Source organism: Podarcis cretensis (assembly GCF_951804945.1).
Source record: "Podarcis cretensis genome assembly, chromosome: 3".
Classification (NCBI taxonomy): domain Eukaryota; kingdom Metazoa; phylum Chordata; class Lepidosauria; order Squamata; family Lacertidae; genus Podarcis; species Podarcis cretensis.
In genome coordinates, this window is record NC_137172.1 from 5,716,937 (window position 1) to 5,741,915 (window position 24,979).

Genomic DNA, 24,979 nt, shown 5'->3' on the forward strand with positions numbered 1-24,979 from the left:
CAGGTGAACTAAAGCCAGTGTACTGGAAGAAGCAAAGATCACCAGTATCAAAGCAATGATTCTTCAACATCAACTTCGTTGGACTGGTCGTGTTGTGCAGATGCCTGATGATCGTCTTCCAAAGCAACTACTCTATCCCAAACTTAAAAATGGAAAGCGTAATGCTGGTGGTCAACGAAAGAGGTTTAAAGACTCTCAAGGCAAATCTAAAAAAATGTAGTATAAATACCGACAACTGGGAAACACTGGCCTGCGAGCGCTCCAGTTGGAGAGCAGCCTTTACCAAAGGTGTCCTGGGCTTTGAAGACGCTTGAAGTCAGGATGCAAGGGAGAAATGTGCTAGGAGGAAGGCATGCTTGGCAAATCCACACCGTGATCATCTCCCACCCAGAAACCTATGTCCCCACTGTGGAAGGACGTGTGGATCCAGAATTGGCCTCCACAGTCGCTTACGGACTCACTGTTAAGACTGTGTTCATGGAAGACAATTTTACTCAGCTACGAATGATCGCCAAAGAGAGAGAGAAGAGAGCAATCCTACAGGAAGCCCAAACAGGGGACTTATTTCTGAGTAAGGCTGGACAGAAGTGGACTGTATAAGTGATGGAAGAGAGGGGAGAGGAAGAAGAAGAGGAGGAAGGGTGCTATTTTAAGGACAAGCTGCTCTCATTTAGAAATCATCTTCTAAGGCATTCGGATGCATTGTTGCGTCCAACTACGGATGCATGCAACGCGTCACTCCTGCTAATAGTAAACTTGGGCCGTGCATGGAGCCAAGGCAAAACAGGTTTACTAAGAAATATGAGGGCAGTCTCTTGGAGTACTCAGGGGAACCCCAAGGTTTACAAGGTGACACAGCAAAACCAAAAAACCCAGGCACCCGAAACAGCCCAGGGAGAACTGAGCATTGCTGAGTGTCAGGTGGAAATGAGAAATGGAAAAATTGGGTGGATGAATGTCTGCAAGAAGGGAATGTCAAATCGAGGAGGAGGAGGAGGCATCCTTGCCAAGAAACTATGCTGCAACATTTCCTTGCAGTTCTTATGTGAGTTCCCCCACTTGCCCAGGACCACACTCTCAGAGACAAGCCTGTGACGATCCTTGCCCTCCTCCTGGTGCGTGCACTGCAGCCCAGGTGGCTACGTGCTTCGGAGAGCAAAGTGCTGGGTCTCCGCTGCTAACGGTTTTATTGATCTCGTCTGCATCACATTGCTGCTGTCCTTTGCGATGTGGGAGGCCTTGATGCAAAAGAAGGCAGGGAGAGGATGTACGGTGTCTCGTTCCAGGGCCCCCTTGGCAGGAGGAAGGGTGTGTCTCCGAGTGATGAATCGCGGACCTCAATTATAGGTCTGCAGCAAGGTGGGGCAGGCACCCAGCTCCTCCATCAACCTGCTGAGAAAACACCCCGGCCATTTGCCCAAAGCCTCGGCGTTCCTTCTAAAGGAGACCCTATCTGCCCGTGGACTGCCTCGCCAGAGTGGTGCATGCTCTGGTTATCTCCGGCTTGGACTACTGCAATGCGCTCTACGTGGGGCTACCTTTGAAGGTGACCCAGAAACGACAACTAATCCAGAATGCGGCAGCTAGACTGGTGAATGGGAGCGGCCGCCAAGACCACATAACACTGGTCTTGAAAGACCTACATTGGCTCCCAGTACATTTCCGGGCACAATTCAAAGTGTTGGTGCTGACCTTTAAAGCCCTAAACGGCCTCGGTCCAGTATCCCTGAAGGAGCGTCTCCACCCCCATCGTCCAGCCCAGACACTGAGGTCCAGCGCCGAGGGCCTCTGGCAGTTCCCTCCCTGCGAGAAGCCAAGTTACAGGGAACCAGGCAGAGGCCTTCTCAGTAGTGGCACCCGCCCTGTGGAACGCCCTCCCACCAGATGTCAAAGAGAAGAACAATTACCAGACTTTTAGAAGACATCTGAAGGCAGCCCTGTTTAGGGAAGCTTTTAATGTTTGATGTATTACTGTATTTTAATTTTTTTTTTGGAAGCCGCCCAGAGTGGCTGGGGAAGCTCAGCCAGATGGGCGGTGTACAAATAATAAATTATTATTATTATTATTATTATTATTATTATTATTATATCACTTAATTTTCTGGCACTTCATAGCATGGCCAAGAAACAACGTGGGGCAATGCGGAGGAAGTGGGTGGGCATAAGGGCATAAGAAGAGCCTTCAGCTGGATCAGACCAATGGCCCATCTTGGCCAGCACTCTGTTCTCACAGTGCCTGACCAGATGTACGTGGGAAATATGCAAGCAAAACTCAAAACTTCCAGTCACTGGAAACAACTTCTGCCTTAAGGAGGAGGCGGGGTTGTGGGCTTCAAGGCCCCTCCACGTGTGTGGTGGGTGGAGGCCAGCTCTGCACAATTGGGGGGATTCCCGGCTGCATCACTCCCTGGTCAGCCAATCGGCTGGCTCTGGGGGCATGGCCTGCCCTATATAAGCAGGATGTGGCCGGGGATCTCTCTCTTTGCCGCCCGCCAGCTGTTCCTGTTTTTCCCATCCTAATTTCCAAATTTCTAAGAGCATTGAACTTGGCTTGGTAGAAAATTAGCAACCAGCCCAGATCAGAGAGAATGGAAAGAGAAAGAGAGAGCCTTTCCTGTGGTGGTTCCTGAATTTTGACTTTGTAATGTCCTTCTCAAGGAATGGATGGAGACTGCTTTGGCCTCATTTAGGCACCAGGCAACTTCCGGGTTTTAAAGGATTGCTGACATAAACATTCTTAAATGGGGTGGATTTTATTTCCACTGTGTATTTGAATGGGCTGTTGCCTTATGATCATGTACGTGAAGCAGAGAAAGAGGTCAGAGAAATATTTTGCTGCCTCTTCCATCACACGAGAAGTCGAGGCTGTCCAGTGGGTGTCACCATCGCCCAGGACCCCATTTGCTACGAGGGTTCAGTGCAACTGTGCTGAACTGGCAGCATCCGCAACTGCAACCTGGATGAGCTCATTGAAAGAGCCCACTTGCCTCCTTGGTCAGAGCCAAGAGCAAGGGAGGCAGGAAATGTCTGCATTTAATAATGCAATGTATTTATAGAGAGAGTACGATGTAAAATAAAGACCTCTCCCTGCCCACTTTTTTTGTCCTCATTAAAATTGCATTCTGGAGACGAGTATAACAGGAACAACTATTATCAATTATATATCACGTATAGACCCATGCTAAAACACAAGCGAAGCTCCAGGGCTCGGCTTGCAAGGGATTCTCGGTCACTGAATCTTAAAACCTCAGGCCAAGATGAGCGCATGCAAAATCTACCCAAAGGAGACTTGGGAGAAAGTTCTCCACCGGACGCAGCATTGCAGAACAGATCCACTCAGATGTCAAATTGAGCTGTGAAAGATCCAGTCATTTGTCAATATAAAACCACAGAATGCCAAAACAATTAAGCCATCCGGTAATGAGAACCAGCAATTACACTAATTACAAACAACATTCAACCCAGGAAGAAGAGTAAATGTTACAGTTAGAGTTTAAGCAGTGCCATGCTTACAAAACCCAATTCAAAGTGTTGGTGTTGACCTATAAAGCCTTAAATGGCTTAGGGCTGCAATACCTCAAAAACTGCCTCTTCATGTATGAACCTACCCAGACACTGCAATCATAATCTGAGGCCCTTCTCGAAGTCCTCCAAGTCCGAGAGGTTTGGTGGGTGACAACATGAGAACGGACTTTTCTGTGATGGCTCCCCGTTTGTGGAATGCTCTCCCCAGAGAGGCTTGCCTGATGCCCTTGTCACATATCTTTAGAAGCCAGGCAAAAACCTGTCCTTTTTAATCAGGCATTTGGCTTTTAACTATCTATAAGTTGGATGTTTTAATGCATGGGTAGGCAAACTAAGGCACAGGGACTGGATCAGGCCCAATAACCTTCTAAATTGGGTCCACAGACGGTCCGGGAATCAGGATGTTTTTACATAAGTAGAATGTGCCCTTTTATTTAAAATGCATCTATGGGTTATTTGTGGGGCATAGGAATTTGTTCACTCCCCCCCCCAAATATAGTCCGGCCCCCCACAAGGTCTGAGGAACAGTGGACCAGCTTCCAGCTGAAAGAGTTTGCTGACCCCTGTTTTAATGTCTTTTTTAAATGCTGGTTTTAATGTCTGTATGTTTTGTTGTTGTTTTTTTGCTTAAAATATTGTAAGTCGCTTTGAGCTGCTGTGGCAAAAAAGTGACTAATAGATTTAATAAATCATCATCCTTATTTAAGAGAAAGCGGTTGCAAACGAATGTGTTTTTAGGGGCCCCCTAGAGGCTTGCAGTGATGAAGGCTTATGTATTTCCAGAGGGACACTGCTGAAAAGGCCCTGCTCCACATGCCTGACAATTAGGAACATAGGTAAAAGTAAAGGTAAAGGGACCCCTGACCATTAGGTCCAGTTGTGGCTGACTCTAGGGTTGCAGCGCTCATCTTGCTTTATTGGCCGAGGGAGCCGGCATACAGCTTCCGGATCATGTGGCCAGCATGACTAAGCCGCTTCTGGCGAACCAGAGCAGTGCACGGAAACGCCATGTTTTTCTGGAGCAAGGTTCCATGTGACTAGGAAGTGTCCAGCCAATACTATGAGTTACCATCCTAAATATCTTTGCAGAAGCTGAAGGAAAGCTTGACCTATTGCTCAATATCCAAAAAACCAAAATACTGCACCAACAAGCACAAAACAATCCCTCTGCAGTGCCACAAATTCAACTTAATGGTGTAATGTTGGACAGTGATGATCACTTTTCCTACCTGGGCAGTTATCTTTTCACAAGAGCCAACATCAGTGCCGAAATTCAGCATCGCCTGAGTTCTGAAAGTGCAGCTTTCTCGTGATTGAAGTGCAGGGTGTTTGAGGACCGGGACATTCGCAGGGAAACCAAAATGCTTGTTTACAAAGCTATTGTACTACCAACTTTACTGTATGTTTGTGAAACATAAAGGTAAAAAGGTAAAGGTACCCCTGCCCGTACGGGCCAGTCTTGACAGACTCTGGGGTTGTGCGCCCATCTCACTTAAGAGGCCAGGGGCCAGCGCTGTCCGGAGACACTTCCGGGTCACGTGGCCAGCGTGACATCGCTGCTCTGGCAAGCCAGAGCCGCACACGGAAACGCCGTTTACCTTCCCGCTGGTAAGCGGTCCCTATTTATCTACTTGCACCCGGAGGTGTTTTCGAACTGCTAGGTTGGCAGGCGCTGGGACCGAGCAGCGGGAGCGCACCCCGCCGCAGGGATTCGAACCGCCGACCTTTCGATCGGCAAGCCCTAGGCGCTGAGGCTTTAACCCACAGCGCCACCTGCGTCCCTTTTGTGAAACATAGACCACTTATAAACCGCCGTCTCCAACTCTTTGAAAGATTCCATTGACGGTGTCTCTGAAAATTTTTACACATCACTTGGGAAGGCAGGTGAACTAATGTCAGTGTACTGGAAGAAGCAAAGATCACCAGTGTTGAAGCAATAATTCTTCAACATCAACTTCGTTGGACTGGTCATGTTGTTCGGATGCCTGATGATTGTCTTCCAAAGCAACTACTCTATTCCCAACTCAAGAATGGAAAGCAAAATATTGGTGGACAACAAAAGAGGTTTAAAGACTCTCTCAAAGCAAATCTAAAAAAAATGTAGCATCAGCACTGATAAGTGGAAACTTGTGAGTGCTCCAACTGGAGAACAGCCTCTACCATGGGCTTTGAAGACAATTGAACTCAGGACGCAAGGGAAAAACGTGCTAAGAGGAAGGCACGCTTGGCAAATCCACACCGTGATCAACTCCCACCCGGAAACCAATGTCCCCACTGTGGAAGGACGTGTGGGTCCAGAATTGGCCTCCACAGTCACTTACATACTCACTGCTAAGACAATCTTACTTGGCTAAGTGATCGCCAAAGAAGAAGATGAGTTACTTTGACTTTACTGAACTGTACTAATTGCTTTGATGAATTTGCTGTTGTTTGTTTTACAGTGGTACCTCAGGATACATACGCTTCAGGTTACAGACTCCGCTAACCCAGAAATAGTGCTTCAGGTTAAGAACTTTGCTTCAGGATGAGAACAGAAATCATGCTCTGACGGCGTGGCAGCAGCAGGAGGCCCCATTAGCTAAAGTGATGCTTCAGGTTAAGAACAGTTTCAGGTTAAGAACGGACCTCTGGAACGAATTAAGTACTTAACCTGAGGTACCACTGTATATGCTATTTGTGTGGGAGCTGGTGCATCCAAAATGCTATGAAAGAGTTAATTTAGTATAGAATTCTATGATGTCATCACAGTAAGCAGATTTTTCAGCTGGCTCTGTTATCAGCTGTAGACTGTGAGTTAGTGAGTTTTTCCTGTGAAAACAGCAGAGATCTTGCCCAGTCATTTCTAGGAGAGAAAAAAGAGAACTACATTTTTTTAAAGGGTCAAACGACGTGGGGAAGATTTTGCACATACAAATACCACAATTGGTGCTTGATATTATAGGGATGGCAATGTTTGTTACCATGTTTAGTGTGATTATTGTGAGCTGCTGTGAGCTCAGCATGCGTTGAGAAAGTGGAATAAAAATAATAAATCTAATCAATTCAACAGTTTTAAAACACGGATGTCTTTATTTCCCCTCTTCTTCTACCACTGTTACCCCATAATGACATTTTAAAAGGATTCTGTGAAGTTTGGGGTATTTATGTAACAGGTTTGTTTATTGATTGATTGATTGATTGATTGATGACAATCCCTAGAGGGAACTAACCTGTCTATTTCTATTTCTCATCCCCCCCCCCCCAACTTAAGTTCAGTTCCCCATATTTCTGCCGAAACTGGTGATTTTTCTTTTTTTAAAAAATCCTCATGAATTTTCGCCTGCATTTTAGAGCAAATTTCTTCCAACAAACACATCTTTGCATGTTGTTTTGTCTGATACACACATTCGGGCTGGCTCGAGAACTGCATTGCAAAATCCAGGTTTTTCAACGGAAAAGGCAAATTTCAAAGGAGATATGTGTTTCCATTCAGGATGCGCAAACGACGCAGATTCTGGTCAAAATGCAAACAAGACATTCTCCCTACCCCTAGAGGTCTCACAACACATTACTTTTTAAGGTCTTCCCATGTGTCACGATTTTCAGGTCCTCCTGTGTCAAGAAATATCACTCCCCGCTTCCTGAAGGATGCCCCGCAAGAAGAGATAATGACAGGATCGCTCCGCTGCAATCGCATGGGTGGGAGGGCTTGTGTGACTCAAATCCGAATGTCAGCACGATGATATGTTAATCAAATTAGCATCCCCGTTTAGGTGATGTAACAGCTTGCTGCAAAGCCCTCCTTCCCCCTTGCACACATTTGGCAAGAATGAAGGAGGCTGGCCAATCACAGGAGCCGCAGCAGCTGCCGGGGTGCACTGTGCTCATTATCACAGGGAATTTGGGGGGCGGGGAAAGCATAATTCTGTGCATTTCAAAAAGAAGGGGAAGATGGAGGGTTGGCAAAGCCGTGCAGCAGAGCGCCACTGCGTTGTTTGAAGGCAGAGGATGGACTTGCCCTGAGGACCAAGCGGAGAAGAAAAGCTTGGCTAAATGAGTTTCTTGTAAGCAATGAGGCCGCCTTTTATTTTCTGGAGCAAGGGTGGAATGCAAAGATGCCCCGTAAAGGAGACAGGATAATGGAACAGAGAACACAAGGACGGATGGCCCATTCCCTTGCAGCGGATGTTTCTTTCGAGGAGGAAATGCAGTGCAAACAGACACACACGCAACCACACAACACACACACAGAGATTACGAGAAAGAACACAGAATGAGCCCAATGCAAATGCCATCCACTTTCCAAACTGGCAACTCCTCAATGAGATTATTGCTAATTTCAGAGATTACTGCTAACCACAGTTCTGGGTACAACAGTTTAAGGATACGAGATGATAATCTTTATTGTCATTGTCCCATACAGAACAACGAAATTGAAAAAATCTCCACCAGACATTCAAAACCCACAAGCCTGCTATCCCAGCTATCCCAGCCTGGTCAGCCCCTAAAAACTCTGATACTCCATAATTGAATACAATATACCAGTGGCGTAGCGTGGGTTGTCAGCACCCGGGGCAAGGCAAGTAATTTGCGCCCCCTAACCCATGGATTTGCGCCCCCTAACCCTACCCCTACCCCTAACTCCCAGATGCTGCGCCCGGTGCAGCTGGGCCCCCCCTGCACCCCCTACGCTACGCCACTGCAATATACCCACATAAAGACTAGCTTAAAGGTAAAGGGACCCCTGACCATGAGGTCCAGTTGTGGGGTTGTGGCGCTCATCTCGCCTTATTGGCCGAGGGAGCCGGCGTACAGCTTCCGGGTTATGTAGCCAGCATGACTAAGCTGCTTCTGGCATACCAGAGCAGTGCACGGAAACGCCGTTTACATTCCCGCCGGAGCGGTACCTATTTATCTACTTGCACTTTGACGTGCTTTTGAACTGCTAGGTTGGCAGGAGCAGAAACTGCTAGGTTGGCAGGAGCAGAAACGGGGGGAGCTCACCCCGTTGCGGGAATTCGAACCGTGACTTTTTTATCCGCAAGTCCTAGGCTCTGGGGTTTAACCTACAGCGCCACCCGTGTCCATCAAAGACTACCTTACACTGCGTTTAAAACTAAAATTGCATTTGGATAGAAACTGTTTCTCAGGCGGCTAGTCCTAGTCTTTATAACCCTGTACCTTCTTCCAAAAGGCAGAAGCTGAAAGAGATCATTTCCGGGGTGTGCACTATCCTGCACTATCTCTGCAGCTTTCTTATGGCACCTGGAAGCATAGATTTGATCCAAGGTGGGAAGAGTGCACCCAATAATTCTCTCCGCAGTCTTTACAACCCTGGACAGCACTGTGTTTTCCCTGACCGTGCAGCTCCCAAACCACACACACAGACCATAAGTTAATACACTCTCAACAGTACAGTGGTAAAATGCCATTGACCAAGCTGGAACATGTGCAGAGGAGGGAGACCAAGATGAACAAGGGTCTGGGAACCAAGCCTTATGAGGAACGGTTGAGGGAGCCAGGGGGTGGGGGGTGGGTGTTTAGCCTGGAGAAGAGAAGACTGAGAGGTGATATGATTGTTGTTTAGTCATTTAGTCGTGTCCGACTCTTCGTGACTCCATGGACCAGAGCATGCCAGCTACTCCTGTCTTCCACTGCCTCCCGCAGTGTGATCAAACTCATGCTGGTAGCTTCAAAAACACTGTCCCACCATCTTGTCCTCTGTCGTCCCCTTCTCCTTGTGCCCTCCATCTTTCCCAACATCAGGGTCTTTTCCAGGGAGTCTTCTCTTCTCATGAGGTGGCCAAAGTATTGGAGCCTCAGCTTCAGGATCTGTCCTTCCAGTGAGCACTCAGGGCTGATTTCCTTCAGAATGGATCGGTTTGATCGTTCCATAGGGCGGGTGCCACTACCGAGAAGGCCCTCTGCCTGGTTCCCTGTAGCTTTGCTTTTCGCAATGAGGGAAACGCCAGATTGTAATTTTATGTTGTGAACTGCCCTGAGATCTACAGATGAAGGAAGGTATATAAATTTATTTACTTTTAAAAAAATGTCCTGTCTGAATCCCCAGAGAAGTGCAGCCAGTTTAAGTTCACAATAGTGAGCTAAGTGGATCTCTGACCTGACTCAGTATGTGGCAGCTTCGTATCTTTTTGGGAAGTATGGCATTAGAATATTGTGTGGACACACACACACACACACACACACACACACACACACAGGCTAAAGGTGATTCCACAGAGAGTGTGTGCTGTTGTCCTGCAGGCTACCTGCTGTCTTCTGAATCCCGGAATAGAGATCAACAACCTCTGAGCCAGGTGACCTCTGCAGTCCAAGGTATTCAGAAGAAGAAACAGGACATCGCTGTGACTCATCATTGCTGCTGATCCGGCAAACTGTTGATTCCATTGATAAAAAGCTTTTAGGCACTCGGCCAAATCTGTTTGGTTCATTCATAGAAAGCAGGGCTGGGGGAAAGAGAAATCGACTGGGCAGCAGGCCAGGAAACAGAATCCGTGCCTGTCTCTGGCGACCAGATAAAGCTCTCGGTTATCCAGGGATGGAACCTGGAAAGGTTGTAGCTCAGAGGCAGGGCACATGGGCAGGGCAAAGAGTTCCAAGTCTCACCCCGGGGATTCTCTGGTCAAAATGACTTGGAAAAAGTCTGGGAAGAAAAAGTCAGGGCCCGTCCAGGCTGCTGTTGCCCTTTTGCCTAGGACCCTCGTACCTACGGGACCGCCTCTCCTGGTATGCCCCACAGAGGACCTTAAGGTCCACAAATAGCAACACCCTAGTGGTCCCGGGCCCTAAGGAAGTCAGATTAGCCTCAACCAGAGCCAGGGCCTTTTCAACACTGGCCCCGGCCTGGTGGAATGCTCTGTCTCATGAGACCAGGGCCCTGCGGGATCTGATCTCTTTCCGCAGGGCCTGCAAGACAGAGTCGTTCTGCCTGGCCTTTGGCTTAGAATCAGTTTGATTCCTTCCCCCTCTTTCTTTTTTCCTTCCTCCTCCTGTGAATAATCTGCATCTTAATATTTTAATCTTGTTTTTTTAAGTTGTATTTTAATCAACTTGTTTTTATTATTGGTTGTTAGCCGCCCTGAGCCCAGTCTTGGCTGGGGACGGCGGGGTATAAATAAATAAATAAACAAACAAATAAATAAATAAATAAATAAATAAATAAATAAATTAGTTTCTTGCAGGTGTCCTTCTGCAACATGCCACTGATGCAATAAAAATGTCCGCACATGATTCCACCTTATTTGTTGTTCTGCAATGCTTCCTTGTGTTAATGCATTGTTGCACGATACCGTAACAAAAATGTGACAAAATAAAATAAAGTTGAAGCACAGAATCTTAAGAGTTAGAAGGGGTCCCACGGGTCATCTAGCCCAACCCCCCGCTATGCAGGAATCTCAATTAAAGCATCCATGGCAGATGGTCACCCAACCTCTGCTTAAAGACCTCCAGCGAAGGAGAGTCTACCACCTCCCAAAGGAGACTGATTCACTGTCAAACAAATGCCGGCTCCCTCGGCCTGAAAGCGAGATAAGCGCCGCAACCCCGTAGTCTCCTTTGACTGGACTTAACCATCCAGGGGTCCTTTACCTTTACTTTACTAGTCACAGTGGCTACAAATTCACACCGTGATCAACTCCTGCCTGGAATCCAATGCCCCCACTTTGGAAGGACGTGTGGATCCAGAATTGGCCTCCATAGTCACTTACGGACTCACTGTTAAGACCATGTTCATGGAAGACAATCTGACTCGGCTACGAGTGATCGCCAAAGAAGAATAGAACTTCAAGGATCAGAGGCAGAGAGCATCTGACTACCAGTTCCTGGAGATTCTGAAGAGAAGAAGGTGATTTTGCTCTTTTCCAGACTGTGGTTTCCCCAGAAACTCCTGACTGGTGGCTGTTGGAGTCAAGATCCTGGCCTTTGGTCTCCTCTGACGTTCTAAAAGATCTTCCCAACATGGCCCAAGATTCAATGCCGGGTTTCTGCGGCGCTCGTTAACACAGCACGAGAGGCAGCTCTTACCTACTTAAGTTCTTAAAAGACTCTTTCCTTAAGTGGGAAATCTATACAGGATTTGCTCCCAGCCCCCTGACACAACAGCTAATAGAATTTCAGCTTCTCAGACGAGGATTAGACCCTGTTGATCCTTCTGCTGTATAAAAGCAGCCAGGTCCTCAGCACCAGCGGTTGACGAGTTAACCCAGCAAAGGCGGTAACACCTCCATGAATAATAGAATCCGACAAGCCTTCGGAAGCCGTCCCGCTGCTACCCTCCTGCCCGCGACCAGGCGCATGACTAAGCCCTGCCTGATTAAAACTCTTAGTAGCTTGTCCTCTGTTACTTATTTATTTCACACGCTCTGCGGAAAGGTGGATCTTGCGGCGGGGTCTCCTTCCAAAAGAGGCTCAAACGCCAGCTTAGGCAACATAAGAGCTGTCCTGCATTCTCCAGAATAATAATAGAAGACAGGCAAACTAATGTCAGTGTACTGGAAGAAGGACAGATCACCAATGATTCTTCAACATCAGCTTCGTTGGACTGGTCATATTGTGCGGACGCCTGATGATCACCTTCCAAAGCAACAACTTACTCTATTCCGAACTTAAAAATGGAAAGTGTAATGCTGGTGGGTCAGTGAAAGAGGTTTCAAGGCAAATGTAAAAATGTAGTATAAACACCGACAATTGGGAAACACTGGCCTGCGAGAGCTCCAAATGGAGAAAATCCTTTACCAAAGGTGTCACGGGCTTTGAAGACACTCGAACTCAGGACATAAGGGAGAAACATGCTATGAGGAAGGCACACTTGGCAAATCCACACCATGATCAACTTCAACCCAGAAACCTATGTCCCCACTGTGGAAGGACGTGTGGATCCAGAATTGGCCTCCATAGTCACTTACAGACTCATTGTTAAAACCGTGTTTATGGAGGACAATCTTGCTCGGCTACGAGTGATTGCCAAAGAAGAAGAAGAAGAAGAACAGTAATAACGATAATTTATTATTTGTATCCCTCCCACCTGACTGGGTTGCCTCAATGACCCTGGGCGGCTTCCAACAAGTCATAAAACCAGAGTAAAACATCAAGCAATAAACATTTCCCTGAAAGGGCTCCCTTCACGTATCTTCTAAAAGTCAGGTAGCTGTTTCCTACCTTCCACAGTCTAAAGGAATAAGAAGAGCTTGTATCCTGTCCTCACATTGGCCAACCAATGAACCTGTCTGTTCAAAGAGTCCAATAATTCACATGAAGGGTTGTTACAGTTCCACAGACAGATGGAATAGATACTTTTACATGTATGGACCTTATGCATGAACTGACTAGAGAATGAACTGATCCACTAGGTCTTCTGCTTTTTCCGTTGAACTTTATGAGACTTCCGTTGAAATCTACAATTTGATAAACACTCAAATAATCGGGGGGGGGGGGGGGGAGAGAGACCAGGGGTTTCCCCTCCAATTTTTTCGATTCCCCCCACCCCACCCCCAGATCTTCACATCCCAATTTGGGGCTGTGTGGGATGCTGTATTGATCAGAGTCCTTGACACAATGGCTTAATTCCCTGCCCCGAGGATCCATGACTGACTTTCGCTGTCCTTTTTTTTTTAAAAAAAAATTCTCTCCCAATAAATTAGAACAAGGGAAAGCCAGCGAGAAAAAATAATGAGGAGCTGTAATTGTAGAGGAGATGCATAACAGAGGGAGTAAGGGGGAAGGGAAAGAGGCAGCTGTAATAGCCATCTGCTAGGCCGCCAAATAACACTCACTTAAGTATCTGTTTACAAAACGGAGCAGTTTGCGATAGTCGAAACACAGACAGACTGTTCTCGAGGAGGGAGCCCAGGAGATGCTAAAAGCGGGCAGTCTGGGCAGGAGGGAAATATGGCCTCTTGGGAGGAGGCCAGCACAGAACCCTTTCTCCCACACTCTCCGAATTTCCTGCACGGTTTTCCTAGGAATTAAGGATCATCGCCGAAGAATTGATGCTTTTGAATTATGGTGCTGGAGGAGACTCTTGAGAGTCCCATGGACTGCAAGAAGATCAAACCTCTCCATTCTGAAGGAAATCAGCCCTGAGTGCTCACTGGAAGGACAGATTGTGAAGCTGAGGCTCCAGTACTTTGGCCACCTCATGAGAAGAGAAGACTCCCTGGAGAAGACCCTGATGTTGGGAAAGATGGAGGGCACAAGGAGAAGGGGGCGACAGAGGACGAGATGGTTGGATAGTGTTTTTGAGGTTACCAACATGAGTCTGACCAAGCTGCGGGGGGCAGTGGAGGACAGGAGTGCCTGGCGTTCTCTGGTCCATGGGGTCACGAAGAGTCGGACACGACTAAACGACTAAACAACAACAACTGTTGCGAGCGAACAATTTTTGAAGCCAAAAAACAAGCCACGCTTCTCAGGCCATGGGTGTCTCCTAGCCACAACGGCTATGATCTGCCTCCACAGCTGGAGGCAAGGAATGCTTCTGAGACCCAATTGCTGGAAAACGCAGGACGAGGGAGGGCTTTTGTGCTCGAATCCCGCTTGCGGGTTCTGCACAGGCATCTAGTTGACCGTTGTGAGAACAGGATGATGGACTGATCCAACAGGCTCTTATCTTCATGCCCTAATCAGGGTTTTTTTGTTTATAAGATACAGTGGTACCTCGGGTTACATATGCTTCAGGTTACATACGCTTCGGGTTACAGACTCCGTTAACCCAGAAATAGTACCTCGGGTTAAGAACTTTGTTTCAGGATGAAAACAGAAATTGTGTTCCAGCGGGGCAGCAGCGGGAGGCCCCATTAGCTAAAGTGGTGCTTCAGGTTAAGAATTGTTTCAGGTTAAGAACAGACCTCCGGAACGAATTAAGTTCTTAACCAGAGGTACCACTGTACATTTTTATTGGCTCAGGCTGCACTATGGGAACAGCATGCGGGTGGCACTGTGGGTTAAACCACAGAGCCTAGGACTTGCCGATCAGAAGGTCGGCGGTTCGAATCCCCGTGACGGGGTGAGCTCCCGTTGCTCGGTCCCTGCTTCTGCCAACCTAGCAGTTCGAAAGCACGTCAAAGTGCAAGTAGATAAAGAGGTACCGCTCCGGCGGGAAGGTAAACGGCGTTTCCATGCGCTGCTCTGGTTCGCCAGAAGCGGCTTAGTCATGCTGGCCACATGACCCGGAAGCTGTACGCCGGCTCCCTTGGCGAATAAAGCGAGATGAGCGCCGCAACCCCAGAGTCGGTCACAACTGGACCTAATGGTCCAACTTCCTGTTCTAGTGTTCAATCTGCGGGCCACCTGAGATGAACTTTTTTTTTGCTTGCGTGGCCTCCAGGCAGCATGGGGTTAAGCATCAATAGCTGTGTGTTTTCTGCCTAGTATTTTGTGCTTAAGCATTACTTAACAGCCATTGTGCATCCTTGAGAAGGACTGGACTAGGAGTTCAGAGAAGCCCACCACAGTCATTCCAGGCCTGCTAATCGAACAAAAGATCTGCCGTTGTTTTGAAACCCTTGTGAAGTCTGAAGCATTTGCAATGCCATAACCTTTCTCCAGTAGTGAAACAATTAAACAAAACGCCGACAGACACCTCTTCTCTCTTCCTACCGTTTACGAGGTGTGTGGCGGTAATAAACAACCAAGGCCACTGTATCTCTTTGTCGATATGTGCAAATATGTACAAATCTAAATACAATTTTAAAGACCCGCTATTGACGCCTACATAATGGCATCCTTCTTTCAACATCTCTCAAATATCAGGGCTACTTAGTCATTAAATATGCTCGCGGTGATAGATGTGAGTAATTTTGGTTTACAATTTGTTTCATCATTGTTATTTCTTAGTGTGTTGTGCTGAATCCAGGCCTTAGCCCAGGAGCCTGTTGTCAATGAAGAGATCATTATCCCTAATTCATATCCTACACACCAGCTGTTGGTAAACTGGGGGTTTTCAGCTAGTTTGAACTACGACTCCCTTCAGTTGGAGGGAGATATCAGAATTGGGGAGCAACCTTTCCTCTGCCAATCAGCCTAACGGGGACTGAGCATGCTCGGTGGGTGACAGAATGCTAACCAAGAACACAAAAAGAGCCAATGGATCAGGCCAAGGGACCATCTCAATTCTGTGTCCAGGGCAGCTGTCTACCAGCTCCATCTGGTGCACAGGCTGAGAACCTTCCTGCCCGCAGACAGTCTCGCCAGAGTGGTGCATGCTCTAGTTATCACCCTCTTGGACTACTGCAATGCGCTCTATGTGGGGCTCCCTTTGAAGGTGACCTGGAAACTACAACTAATCCAGAATGTGGCAGCTAGACTGGTGACTGGGGGCAGCCGCCAAGACCACATAACACCGGTCTTGAAAGACCTACATTGGCTCCCAGTATGTTTCCGAGCACAATTCAAAGTGCTGGTGTTGACCTTTAAAGCCCTAAATGGCCTCGGCCCAGTATACCTGAAGGAGCGTCTCCACGCCCATCATTCTGCCTGGACACTGAGGTCCAGCTCTGAGGGCCTTCTGGCAGTTCCCTCGCTGTGAGAAGCCAAGTTACAGGGAACCAGGCAGAGGGCCTTCTTGGTAGTGGCTCCAGCCCTGTGGAACGCCCTCCCACCAGATGTCAAAGAGAAGAACAACTACCAGACTTTTAGAAGACATCTGAAGGCAGACCTTTTTAGGGAAGTTTTTAATGTATAATGTTTTAATGTATTTTAAATGTTTGGTTGGAAGTTGCCCAGAGTGCTGGGGAAACCCAGCCAGATGGGTGCAGTATAGATAATAAATTATTATTATTATTCCTACTACGTCTAGTCTAGCATCCTCTTCTCACGGTGCCCAAGCAGATGCCTGAGGAAAACCAGAATACAGTCATACATCGCGTTACAGCTGCTTCAGGTTGCGTTTTTTCGGGTTAGACACTGCCGAAATCCGGAAGTACCAGAATGGGTTACTTCTGGGTTTCGGCAGTCCCGCATGTGCAGAAGTGCTAAATCGCGCTTTGCGCATGCACAGAAGTGCTGAATCGCTCTGCGCTGCTGCGGGTTGCGGACGTGCCTCCCGCACTGATCACATTCGCAACCCGAGTGTCCACTGTATGTTCCAAGTGTCCCGATTTCCCAGAGACAGTCATGGAATTACAAAAGCCTCCCTGACTTCTGATTTGATCCCAGCATGGCCCTGTTTCCTGTGCCAGCGCCGCCAGCGCCAAACCCACCGAGACGGAGGAACTGGTGCTTGTCCCAAGTAATGAAGTTGGTGGCAGTGGTGGCTGCGAGGAAGCACCCCATTGCTTCTCTGTGGCCTCTCCATGGCTGGCACTTCCGGTCTCCTTCCTTGCACAGCTCATAGTCGCTGCTGGAGGAGTAGAGGCTGCCACCATTGAGGCCCTGCTGTTTGAGACGCACCAGCTCTGAGGGGCAGGCAGAGGGCGGGGCTGCCCTGGGCAGGAACAGGGCGGAGCACAAGGAATCTTGATTTTTAAATTTATTTTTTAAAAGGGCTTTGTGCATCTGCATCTAATCGTACCCCTTTCTAAAATTTATTTATTGGTGTGTGTTTTTCTTTTTGTAAATCTACCAAGGAATAAAATAAAATAAAATCAGGATTAAGGGGCAGTGGAGGGAATGCGTGTTGAGTTGCCATATTTTGAAGAGTAACAAGAAAAGCAGAAAAAATTCACTGCTTGCATGGGGTTGAAGGAAAATGTTATGAAAATGTTTTATAGATGGTACATTACACCAGTAAAACTCACAAAAATGTACAAAACATGTAATAAGTGTTGGAAATGTAAAGAAAAAGAGGGAACGTTCTATCATATGTGGTGGGAATGTAAGAAAGTGAGAAACTTCTGGGAAGCAATATACAATGAATTGAAAAAGATGTTAAAATATACTTTTGTTAAGAAACCAGAAGCTTTTCTTTTAGGAATTACAGAAAAAGAAATAAGAAGAAAAGACTGTAAATTATTCCAGTATGCAGTGACTGCAGGAAGAATTCTATTGGCCCAGAAATGGAAACAAGAGGAAATACCAACTATTCAAGAATGGAGAATGAAATTGACAGACTGCGGAACTGGATAAATTGACTGGGAAAATAAGATATGCTCGAAACCAAAAGTTCATCGAAGATTGGGGAAAATTTGTAGATTATCTGAAAAATGTATGTGATGTGCAAACAACGCTGGTGGGGTTTCAAGAAGCACTGTAAAAGCTTAAGAGGTATTGTCAAAAGAAATATAAAAGGGAGGGAAGATAAATGGCAATGCAATTAAAGGAATGTGTATTGAAGAGTAATTACGGGTGATTACCAGAGAAGCTGAAGGAAGCCTAAAAAGAGTAATTTGTTAAAATTTGTTAAGATTTGGAAAACAATTGTATGATTGGAAAATTAATAAAAATTAATTACAAAAAAAGAAAAGCAAAAAAAGTCCACATTTGCCAACTATAATCATCATCATCATCACCGTCATAATTTTTTATTTATATCCCGCCCTCCCCGGTTCAAAAACCGGGCTCAGGGCAGCTAACAACAAATTTAAAACACTTAATTGATGCAACAAAAAACAGCATAAAATGCAATATAAAACGTGAATAACAATAAATTCAGAATTCAAAAATCAATTTAGGGAGATTATGAGAAGGTAATAATCATAAATAAATAAGAATAATAATGTGCACCCCACCCTTGATACCATTCCATCGTAACTATCCAACCTCCCAAAATTTCAACACCTCTTGCGATGGTTTGACCCCTTTCCATTTTAAATCCTATGAACACCTTCCATATCTCTTCCTCAAAATCATTTCTCCTGCATATTCCCTGTCTTACCTTAATGGCACATGTTAATTTATCATTAATAGCTATACCCACATTTGCCAACTTCTACTTTTAACTACAAAGGGACGCGGGTGGCGCTGTGGGTAAAAGCCTCAGCGCCTATGGCTTGCCGATCGAAAGGTCGGCGGTTCGAATCCCTGCGGCGGGGTGCGCTCCCGCTGCTCGGTCCCAGCGCCTGCCAACCTAGCAGTTCGAAAGCACCCCCGGGTGCAAGTAGATAAATAGGGACCGCTTACCAGCGGGAAGGTAAACGGCGTTCTGTGTGCTGCGCTGGCTCGCCAGATGCAGCTTGTCACGCTGGCCACGTGACCCGGAAGTGTCTCCGGACAGCACTGGCCCTCGGCCTCTTGAGTGAAATGGGCGCACAATCCCAGAGTCTGTCAAGACTGGCCCATACGGGCAGGGGTACCTTTACCTTTACCTTTACTTTTAACTACGGATCGCTATGATGACTCCAACAGACCAATTGACAATTGGGTCATGACGGACCCACTTAATGATGCGTCTGCCAGCTGTAGCAAATTTGCTGCACTGTGTTAGATGCTGTACGGTTTTTAATTGCATTTTCATCGCTTCTCTTATTTCTACTTCTAAAGTGTGGTTTAGAGAGAGAAAAATGGGGATTGTCTGTGCAACAGAAGTGTGAGAAATTATGCACAGGATGGAGAATGTAGATGAAGAGAAGCTTTTCCGCCTTTATCACAATGCCAGACTCCAAAGGGACCATCCGGTGAAGGTAAACATTTGCTGACAGAAAGAAGAAAATGCTTCATAGAGGACACATCATTAAATGAAGGCATCTGCTCCCAGAAGATGCAGCGATGGCCAATACTTGGTTGGTTTTTAAATGAGAGTTAGGTACATGTATCTCCCTGGAAAAGACCCTGATGTTGGGAAAGACTGAGGCATAGCTGTCAAGCGTCCCTTATTTGGTGGAAAAGTCCCTTATCCCAGCGCTGTGTCCCGCTGCTGTCCCTTCTTGATGATGTCCCTTAAATTTCCCGGGTTTCAAAGGAAGCAGCTCCTCTCTGTCCTTCCCTGCTGGCCAGGGAGGAGGGAGGCTCCAACTGTGTTGCTTGGCTGTGTTGCTCACCCAATAAGGAGTCTAAGAATGACTGGGGGGTGGAGCCTGCATGCCTTGTGCGTGGCCACCTTGCCTGGGGACTCGCCTTTGCTCAGCGCTTCCCAGCAGAGAGGTAACGGTGGTTTTCCTTGCTGCATCACCTTTGCCGGGTTGCTGCACTGTGGGAACCACCGCTCGAGGTTTCGTTTGGCTGCTAGCTGGGCTTTCTGCCTTTGGCTTGGAGGGGCTGAGAAGCTGAACATACCTGTGCCTGGAAAATCCCTTATTTTGGCTGCTGATCCCTTATTTTCGAGGCTGCTGGTCCCTTATTTTCAAATCTGTAAGTTGACAGCTATGGATTGAGGGCACAAGGAGAAGAGGACGACAGAGGACGAGATGGTGGGACAGTGTTCTCGAAGCTACCAGCATGAGTTTGTACACTTCTGATTGGCCAGTATGAGAACAGGATGATGGACAAGATGGGTCTTCAGCATGACTCAGGAGATGTCTTCATAAGTTCTTACGACCTCAAGTACATGTTCTGAGCGCCTTCTTTGCTGAGCCTCTTTTTGATGAGTCGCTGCCTTAGCCATGTTTCCTGGATTATTTATCTTAAGACACGCCATCGTTGTGATTAAGAAAAACCTTTTCTGTTGTGAAACAGCAAGCCAGGCTCATTTCCCTTGCATTTTTATGACTCCCCTCTCCTCCTCGTGCTGTTATCACAAATAAAGGACCCAACAGGGATCTGGGGAAATACAATACTATGGATTTTTATGCTACGTTGACTAATAATGCTTTACAAGCAAAGAGCTCCAGGAGTTCTTTTTGAGAGAGCTCTCCAGCCTTGCCTTCAATAAAGCAAATTTCCCATGTAAAACGCCCACCACCAACCATCACACTTTTCCGCCTGCTCCTCTCCAAAACTGAATTAACCTTGGAAGATGCGTCCTGGGTGTTTCACCGCAGCAAAGGAAAATCCCTTTGACAGCTCACTGTTCTGGTGAAATATGAAAGACAGAGAGTAGAAGAAAAATCACCAGCCACCTCCCAGAAGCCCTCGGTGTGACTCATGGGCCGATTAAGAAAGCAAAGTCCAGAATCGATGCCCCTGGCCAGCTGCTCATCATGCTCAGAAGAGGAGGGTATCCCCATGTTTCGTGAAGAAGGACACGGATTTGCGAAGGAAGGAGGAAGTCCAGTTTCTTGGCAAAATCCATAGGTAAAGCTTGCTTGATAGAAGAAGTTCAGCTGAATATGGAATCTCCAGGGGGAATACACCCTTGCACAAATTAACTGAAACTATGTAGTTTATTGTACAAAACTCACATATACATGTACGAAACTCACATATACGTACATTAGTAACAGATATGACCTCCACTCTTTTTAAGCAGAATCTGAACACCATTTGGCATGGAGTCTACTAGTTTCGAACAGTCACTGTTGATTTTCGGATCCCTGTACCACACTTGAATCAGCACCTGAAGGAGCTTCTCCATCATCGTACAGTCTACAGCACGGAGGCGACTTTTGCATATAGCCCACAAATTCTCAATGGGATTTACATCCGGGGAATTCCGTGGCTAATCAAGTACCTGTATTTGCTGCTCTGTCATGAATTTCCTCACCGCTTTCGATGTGTGACAGGGGGCTAGATCCTGCTGCAATATCCCAGTACAGCCAGGATGCCTCTTTTCCAGCTCTGGAATAACTCTCTTTTGTAGAACCTCAATATATTGTGGCGAGTGCATCGTTCCTTCTATCAGCTGCAGGCTTCCGACACCATAATGATCAACTGACTTTTCGTGTTTTTTTGAGTACAGGATTATGAGTAAGATGGAAAACATGCTTTGTTTCAATTAATTTGCACAAGGGTGTAGATAAGAACATGAGAAGAGCCTTCTGGATCAGGCCAATGGCCCACCTTGTCCAGCATCCTGTTCCCACAGTGGCTACTTAGGTACTTATGGAAAACCTGCATGAAAAATTTGAGCACAAGAGCATCTTCACCTCCTGTATATTCCAGCAGCCACTGTTCTGAAGCATGGCTGCCTCCAGCTATGGAAGAAGAGCAGAACCTTCATGGCGATTAGCCATTGATAACCCTCTCCTCCATGCATTTCTCTAACCCTTCTTTAAAGCTAACCCAGAATGCAGCAGCTAGACTGGTGACTGGGAGCGGCCGCCGAAACCACATAACACTGGTCTTGCAAGACCTACACTGGCTCCCAGTACGTTTCTGAGCACAATTCAAAGTGTTGGTGCTGACCTTGAAAGCTCTAAATGGCTTCACCCCAGTATCCCTGAAGGAGCGTCTCCACCCCCATCGTCCAGCCCAGACACTGAGGTCCAATGCTGAGGTCCTTCTGGTGGTTCCCTCCCTGTGAGAATTGAGGTTATAGGGAACCAGGCAGAGGGTCTTCTTGGTGGTGGCACCCGCCCTGTCGAACGCCCTCCCATCAGATGTCAAAGAGAAAAACAACTACCAGACTTTTAGAAGACATCTGAAGGCAGCCATGTTTAGGGAAGATTTTAATGATTGATGCATTACTGTATTTTAATATTTTGTTGGAAGCCACCCAGAGTGGCTGGGGAAGCCCAGCCAGATGGGCAGTGTATAAATAATTCATTATTATTATTATTATTATTATTATTATTATTATTATTATTATGTTGCTGGCCATCCTTGCTTCCTGTAGGAGCGAGTTCCATAGTTTACCTATGCCCTGCATGAAGAAGTCTTTTCTTTTGCCTATCCAGAATCTTCCAAGGTGCAGCTTGAGGAAGCACTTTCTTCTACCTGCCCTGAATCATCCAACTTCATTGGATGCCAAAGAGTCTTTCCCTTTTAGTCTCTCCCACGATTCAGTCCTTTATCTTGCTGCCTTGATTCTACCCAGATGTGAGGCTAATGGCTATAAGTTGCCTACGGTGCGATCAGAACGTTTTTCCAGCTGCTTTGGCAAGGACGCCAAAGGGTACGACTGAAAGCGGAAGAGGCTTATTCCGAGGATGAGTCAGCTAATGCAAAGTCTGAATGGGCAGGACCACTAGGCAGAAGCACCATCCAAGGATTTGACCCATAAATCAGCCTTCCCTTACCTGTGGCCCTCCAGGTGTCATGGCCTAAGACTCCCACCATCCTCAGCCAGTATAGGCAATGGCCAGGGACAGTGGCCGTTGTGGTCCAAAAGAAATGGGAGGTGCTAAGCAACTGTTAAGTCAAGAAACAAATAAATTACAAGGTGGCTATATAGTTATTCGTTCAGAATATTTTTTTGTTTTGTTTTCCTCCTCTAAAAACTAGGTGCGTCTTATGGAGCGAAAAATATGGTATATTGGAAAACAGTAGCAGTGCAATTCAAAACAGAAGCTGAACTAGTATAAAAAAAATGCACACAAAGTTTGCAGTGTGACACGATGCTAGGAATGTCCTAGTTACATACTGTGTTGTTTTGCTTTTCTTTTTGCACATTTTACAACTTCCATCACCTTGATTCATGGCGAATGAGGCTGATGAGAGTTGGAATGCAACAACCTCTCCAGGGCTATGGATTCCCCACTCCTATGCTGCAAGAGGAACAGCGCTCAAGCTGAGAATTCACGAGACCCCCGCAAATGTGTGAGCTTGCCATCTTCTGGAGATTAAATCCAGGGATGCGAGGGTGTCAATCAAGAAGCAATTAATCCACACTTGTAGAAAGATCAACATCTGTCAGTCTGCAGAGTTTATAAATGGAAACGACAACCAGCTGTGTGGGTTTCCCATCTCACCCCTTCCTTGAAACACTGAGCTCCTTGTCCTTATTTGTTTGCTTGTCTTCTTAGAAAGGGCTCCTGTAGACATAGAGATAGCTCAGTCGGTGGGGAATGCGACTCTTGATCTCAGAGTTGTGGGTTCAAGCCCCACGCTGGGCAAAGATTCCCACATTGCAGGGGTTGGACTAGATGACTCTCGGATCCTTCCAACATCTGTGATCAGACACATTGCCCCCGTTTTGACCTCATAAGAGCCCCGTGAGGTAGGCTAGGCTGAGAGCAAGAGGTCTAAACAACCCAGTGAGCGTCACTTGAACTCAGCCCTCTCCAGGAATTCAACTCAGTCTGCAAACACAGAAATACGGTGGATCCTAAAAATATACAACTCAGGTATCAAAAGAGGTGTGTCTTCCTTCACATTGGTGCAACTTACAAGCTGATTAAGCCCAGTCTCAGTCAAAGCCACTTTCACACCCTGCAGCCCTTTAATTAATTGCATTTGAAGTTCACGGTGAATACTGGTCTATCTCTGAGAACAAAAATGCGTACCATTTCAGGGGAGAAGGGAGAAAATCCATGTTGGGAAACCTGGGGCCGGGAACCCTCTTCAGAAGTAAATCCCCGGGGTCTGAAACATTTCGCAAAATGCCACACCAGAAACTGCATCAGTCACTGTGCACTGCTTGCGCCATAATAGTTATCTCTCGCTGGGACTACTGCCATGCGCTCTACGTGGGGCTACCTTTGAAGGTGACCTGGAAACGACAACTAATCCAGAATGTGGCAGCTAGACTGGTGACTGGGAGCGGCTGCCATAAGGCATAACATCGGTCTTGAAAGACCTACACTGGCTCCCAGTACGTTTCTGAGCACAATTCAAAGTGTTGGTGCTGACCTTGAAAGCCCTAAACAGCCTTGGTCCAGTATACCTGAAAGAGCATCTCCATCCCCCATCGTCCAGCCCAGACACTGAGGTCCAGTGCCAAGGGCCTTCTGGAGGTTCCCTCGCTGTGAGAAGCCAAGTTACAGGGAACCAGGCAGAGGGCCTTCTCGGTGGTGGCACCCGCCCTGTGGAACGCCCTCCCATTAGATGTCAAGGAAATGAACAACTATTTGACTTTTAGAGGACATCTGGAGGCAACCCTGTTTAGGGAAGCTTTTAATGCTTAATAGATTCTTGTATTTTAATATTCTGTTGGAAGCCGCCCAGAGTGGCTGGGGAAACCCAGCCAGATAGGCAGAGTATAATAATAATAATAATAATAATATCATATAATTGTAGAGTTGAGAGGGATCCAAAGGGTGATCCAGACCAACCCCCTTCAGTTCAGGAACCACAGCTAATTATCTTCCTCATCCTCAACCCATCAATGATACGGTAATTGCAAATTAATCCCCAACATCCCCTCACAGTGCTACATGGCAGGGCATGGCTGCTGGCCACAATGGCTACGCTCTCCCTCCAATGTCGGAGGCGATATGCCTCTGAATACAAGGTTGCCATGGTCTGGTCTACTGGCAATCAAAGTCCCGTCTGAGGACGTTGGGACCGGGCGCAAGATGGTGGGGTGGGAGCAGGAATGAGAGTCCAGAAGCCAGGGGTCCAAGGGTCAGGAAGCAAGGAGTCACAAAGTCAAGGGTCAAGGAACAAAGAGTCACAAAGTCAAGGGTCGAGGAACAAGGAGTCACAAAGTCAAGGGTCCGAGGGTCAAGAAGCAAGGAGTCACAAAGTCAAGGGTCAAGGAACAAGGAGTCACAAAGTCAAGGGTCGAGGAACAAGGAGTCACAAAGTCAAGGGTCCGAGGGTCAAG

At 46.9% G+C, this 24,979-nt stretch overlaps 1 protein-coding gene and 2 long non-coding RNA genes across 3 annotated transcripts in view; 1 reads left to right on the forward strand and 2 right to left on the reverse strand.

Moving 5' to 3' along the window:
* Positions 1-24,979, forward strand: part of LOC307212053 — a 326,205-nt gene that overhangs the window by 183,686 nt on the left and 117,540 nt on the right. The window lies entirely within an intron of this gene.
* The window catches only part of XKR6 (XK related 6), a gene marked incomplete at its 5' end in the record, with an annotated part of 172,786 nt that overhangs the window by 72,801 nt on the left and 75,006 nt on the right, over positions 1-24,979 (reverse strand). The gene's annotated exons all lie outside the window — the stretch shown is intronic.
* LOC307212101 lies at positions 212-12,077 on the reverse strand. Its single transcript, XR_013836826.1, has 2 exons — positions 11,186-12,077; positions 212-406 (listed from the first exon to the last, which is right to left on the reverse strand). It is a non-coding gene; the product is annotated as an uncharacterized lncRNA (long non-coding RNA).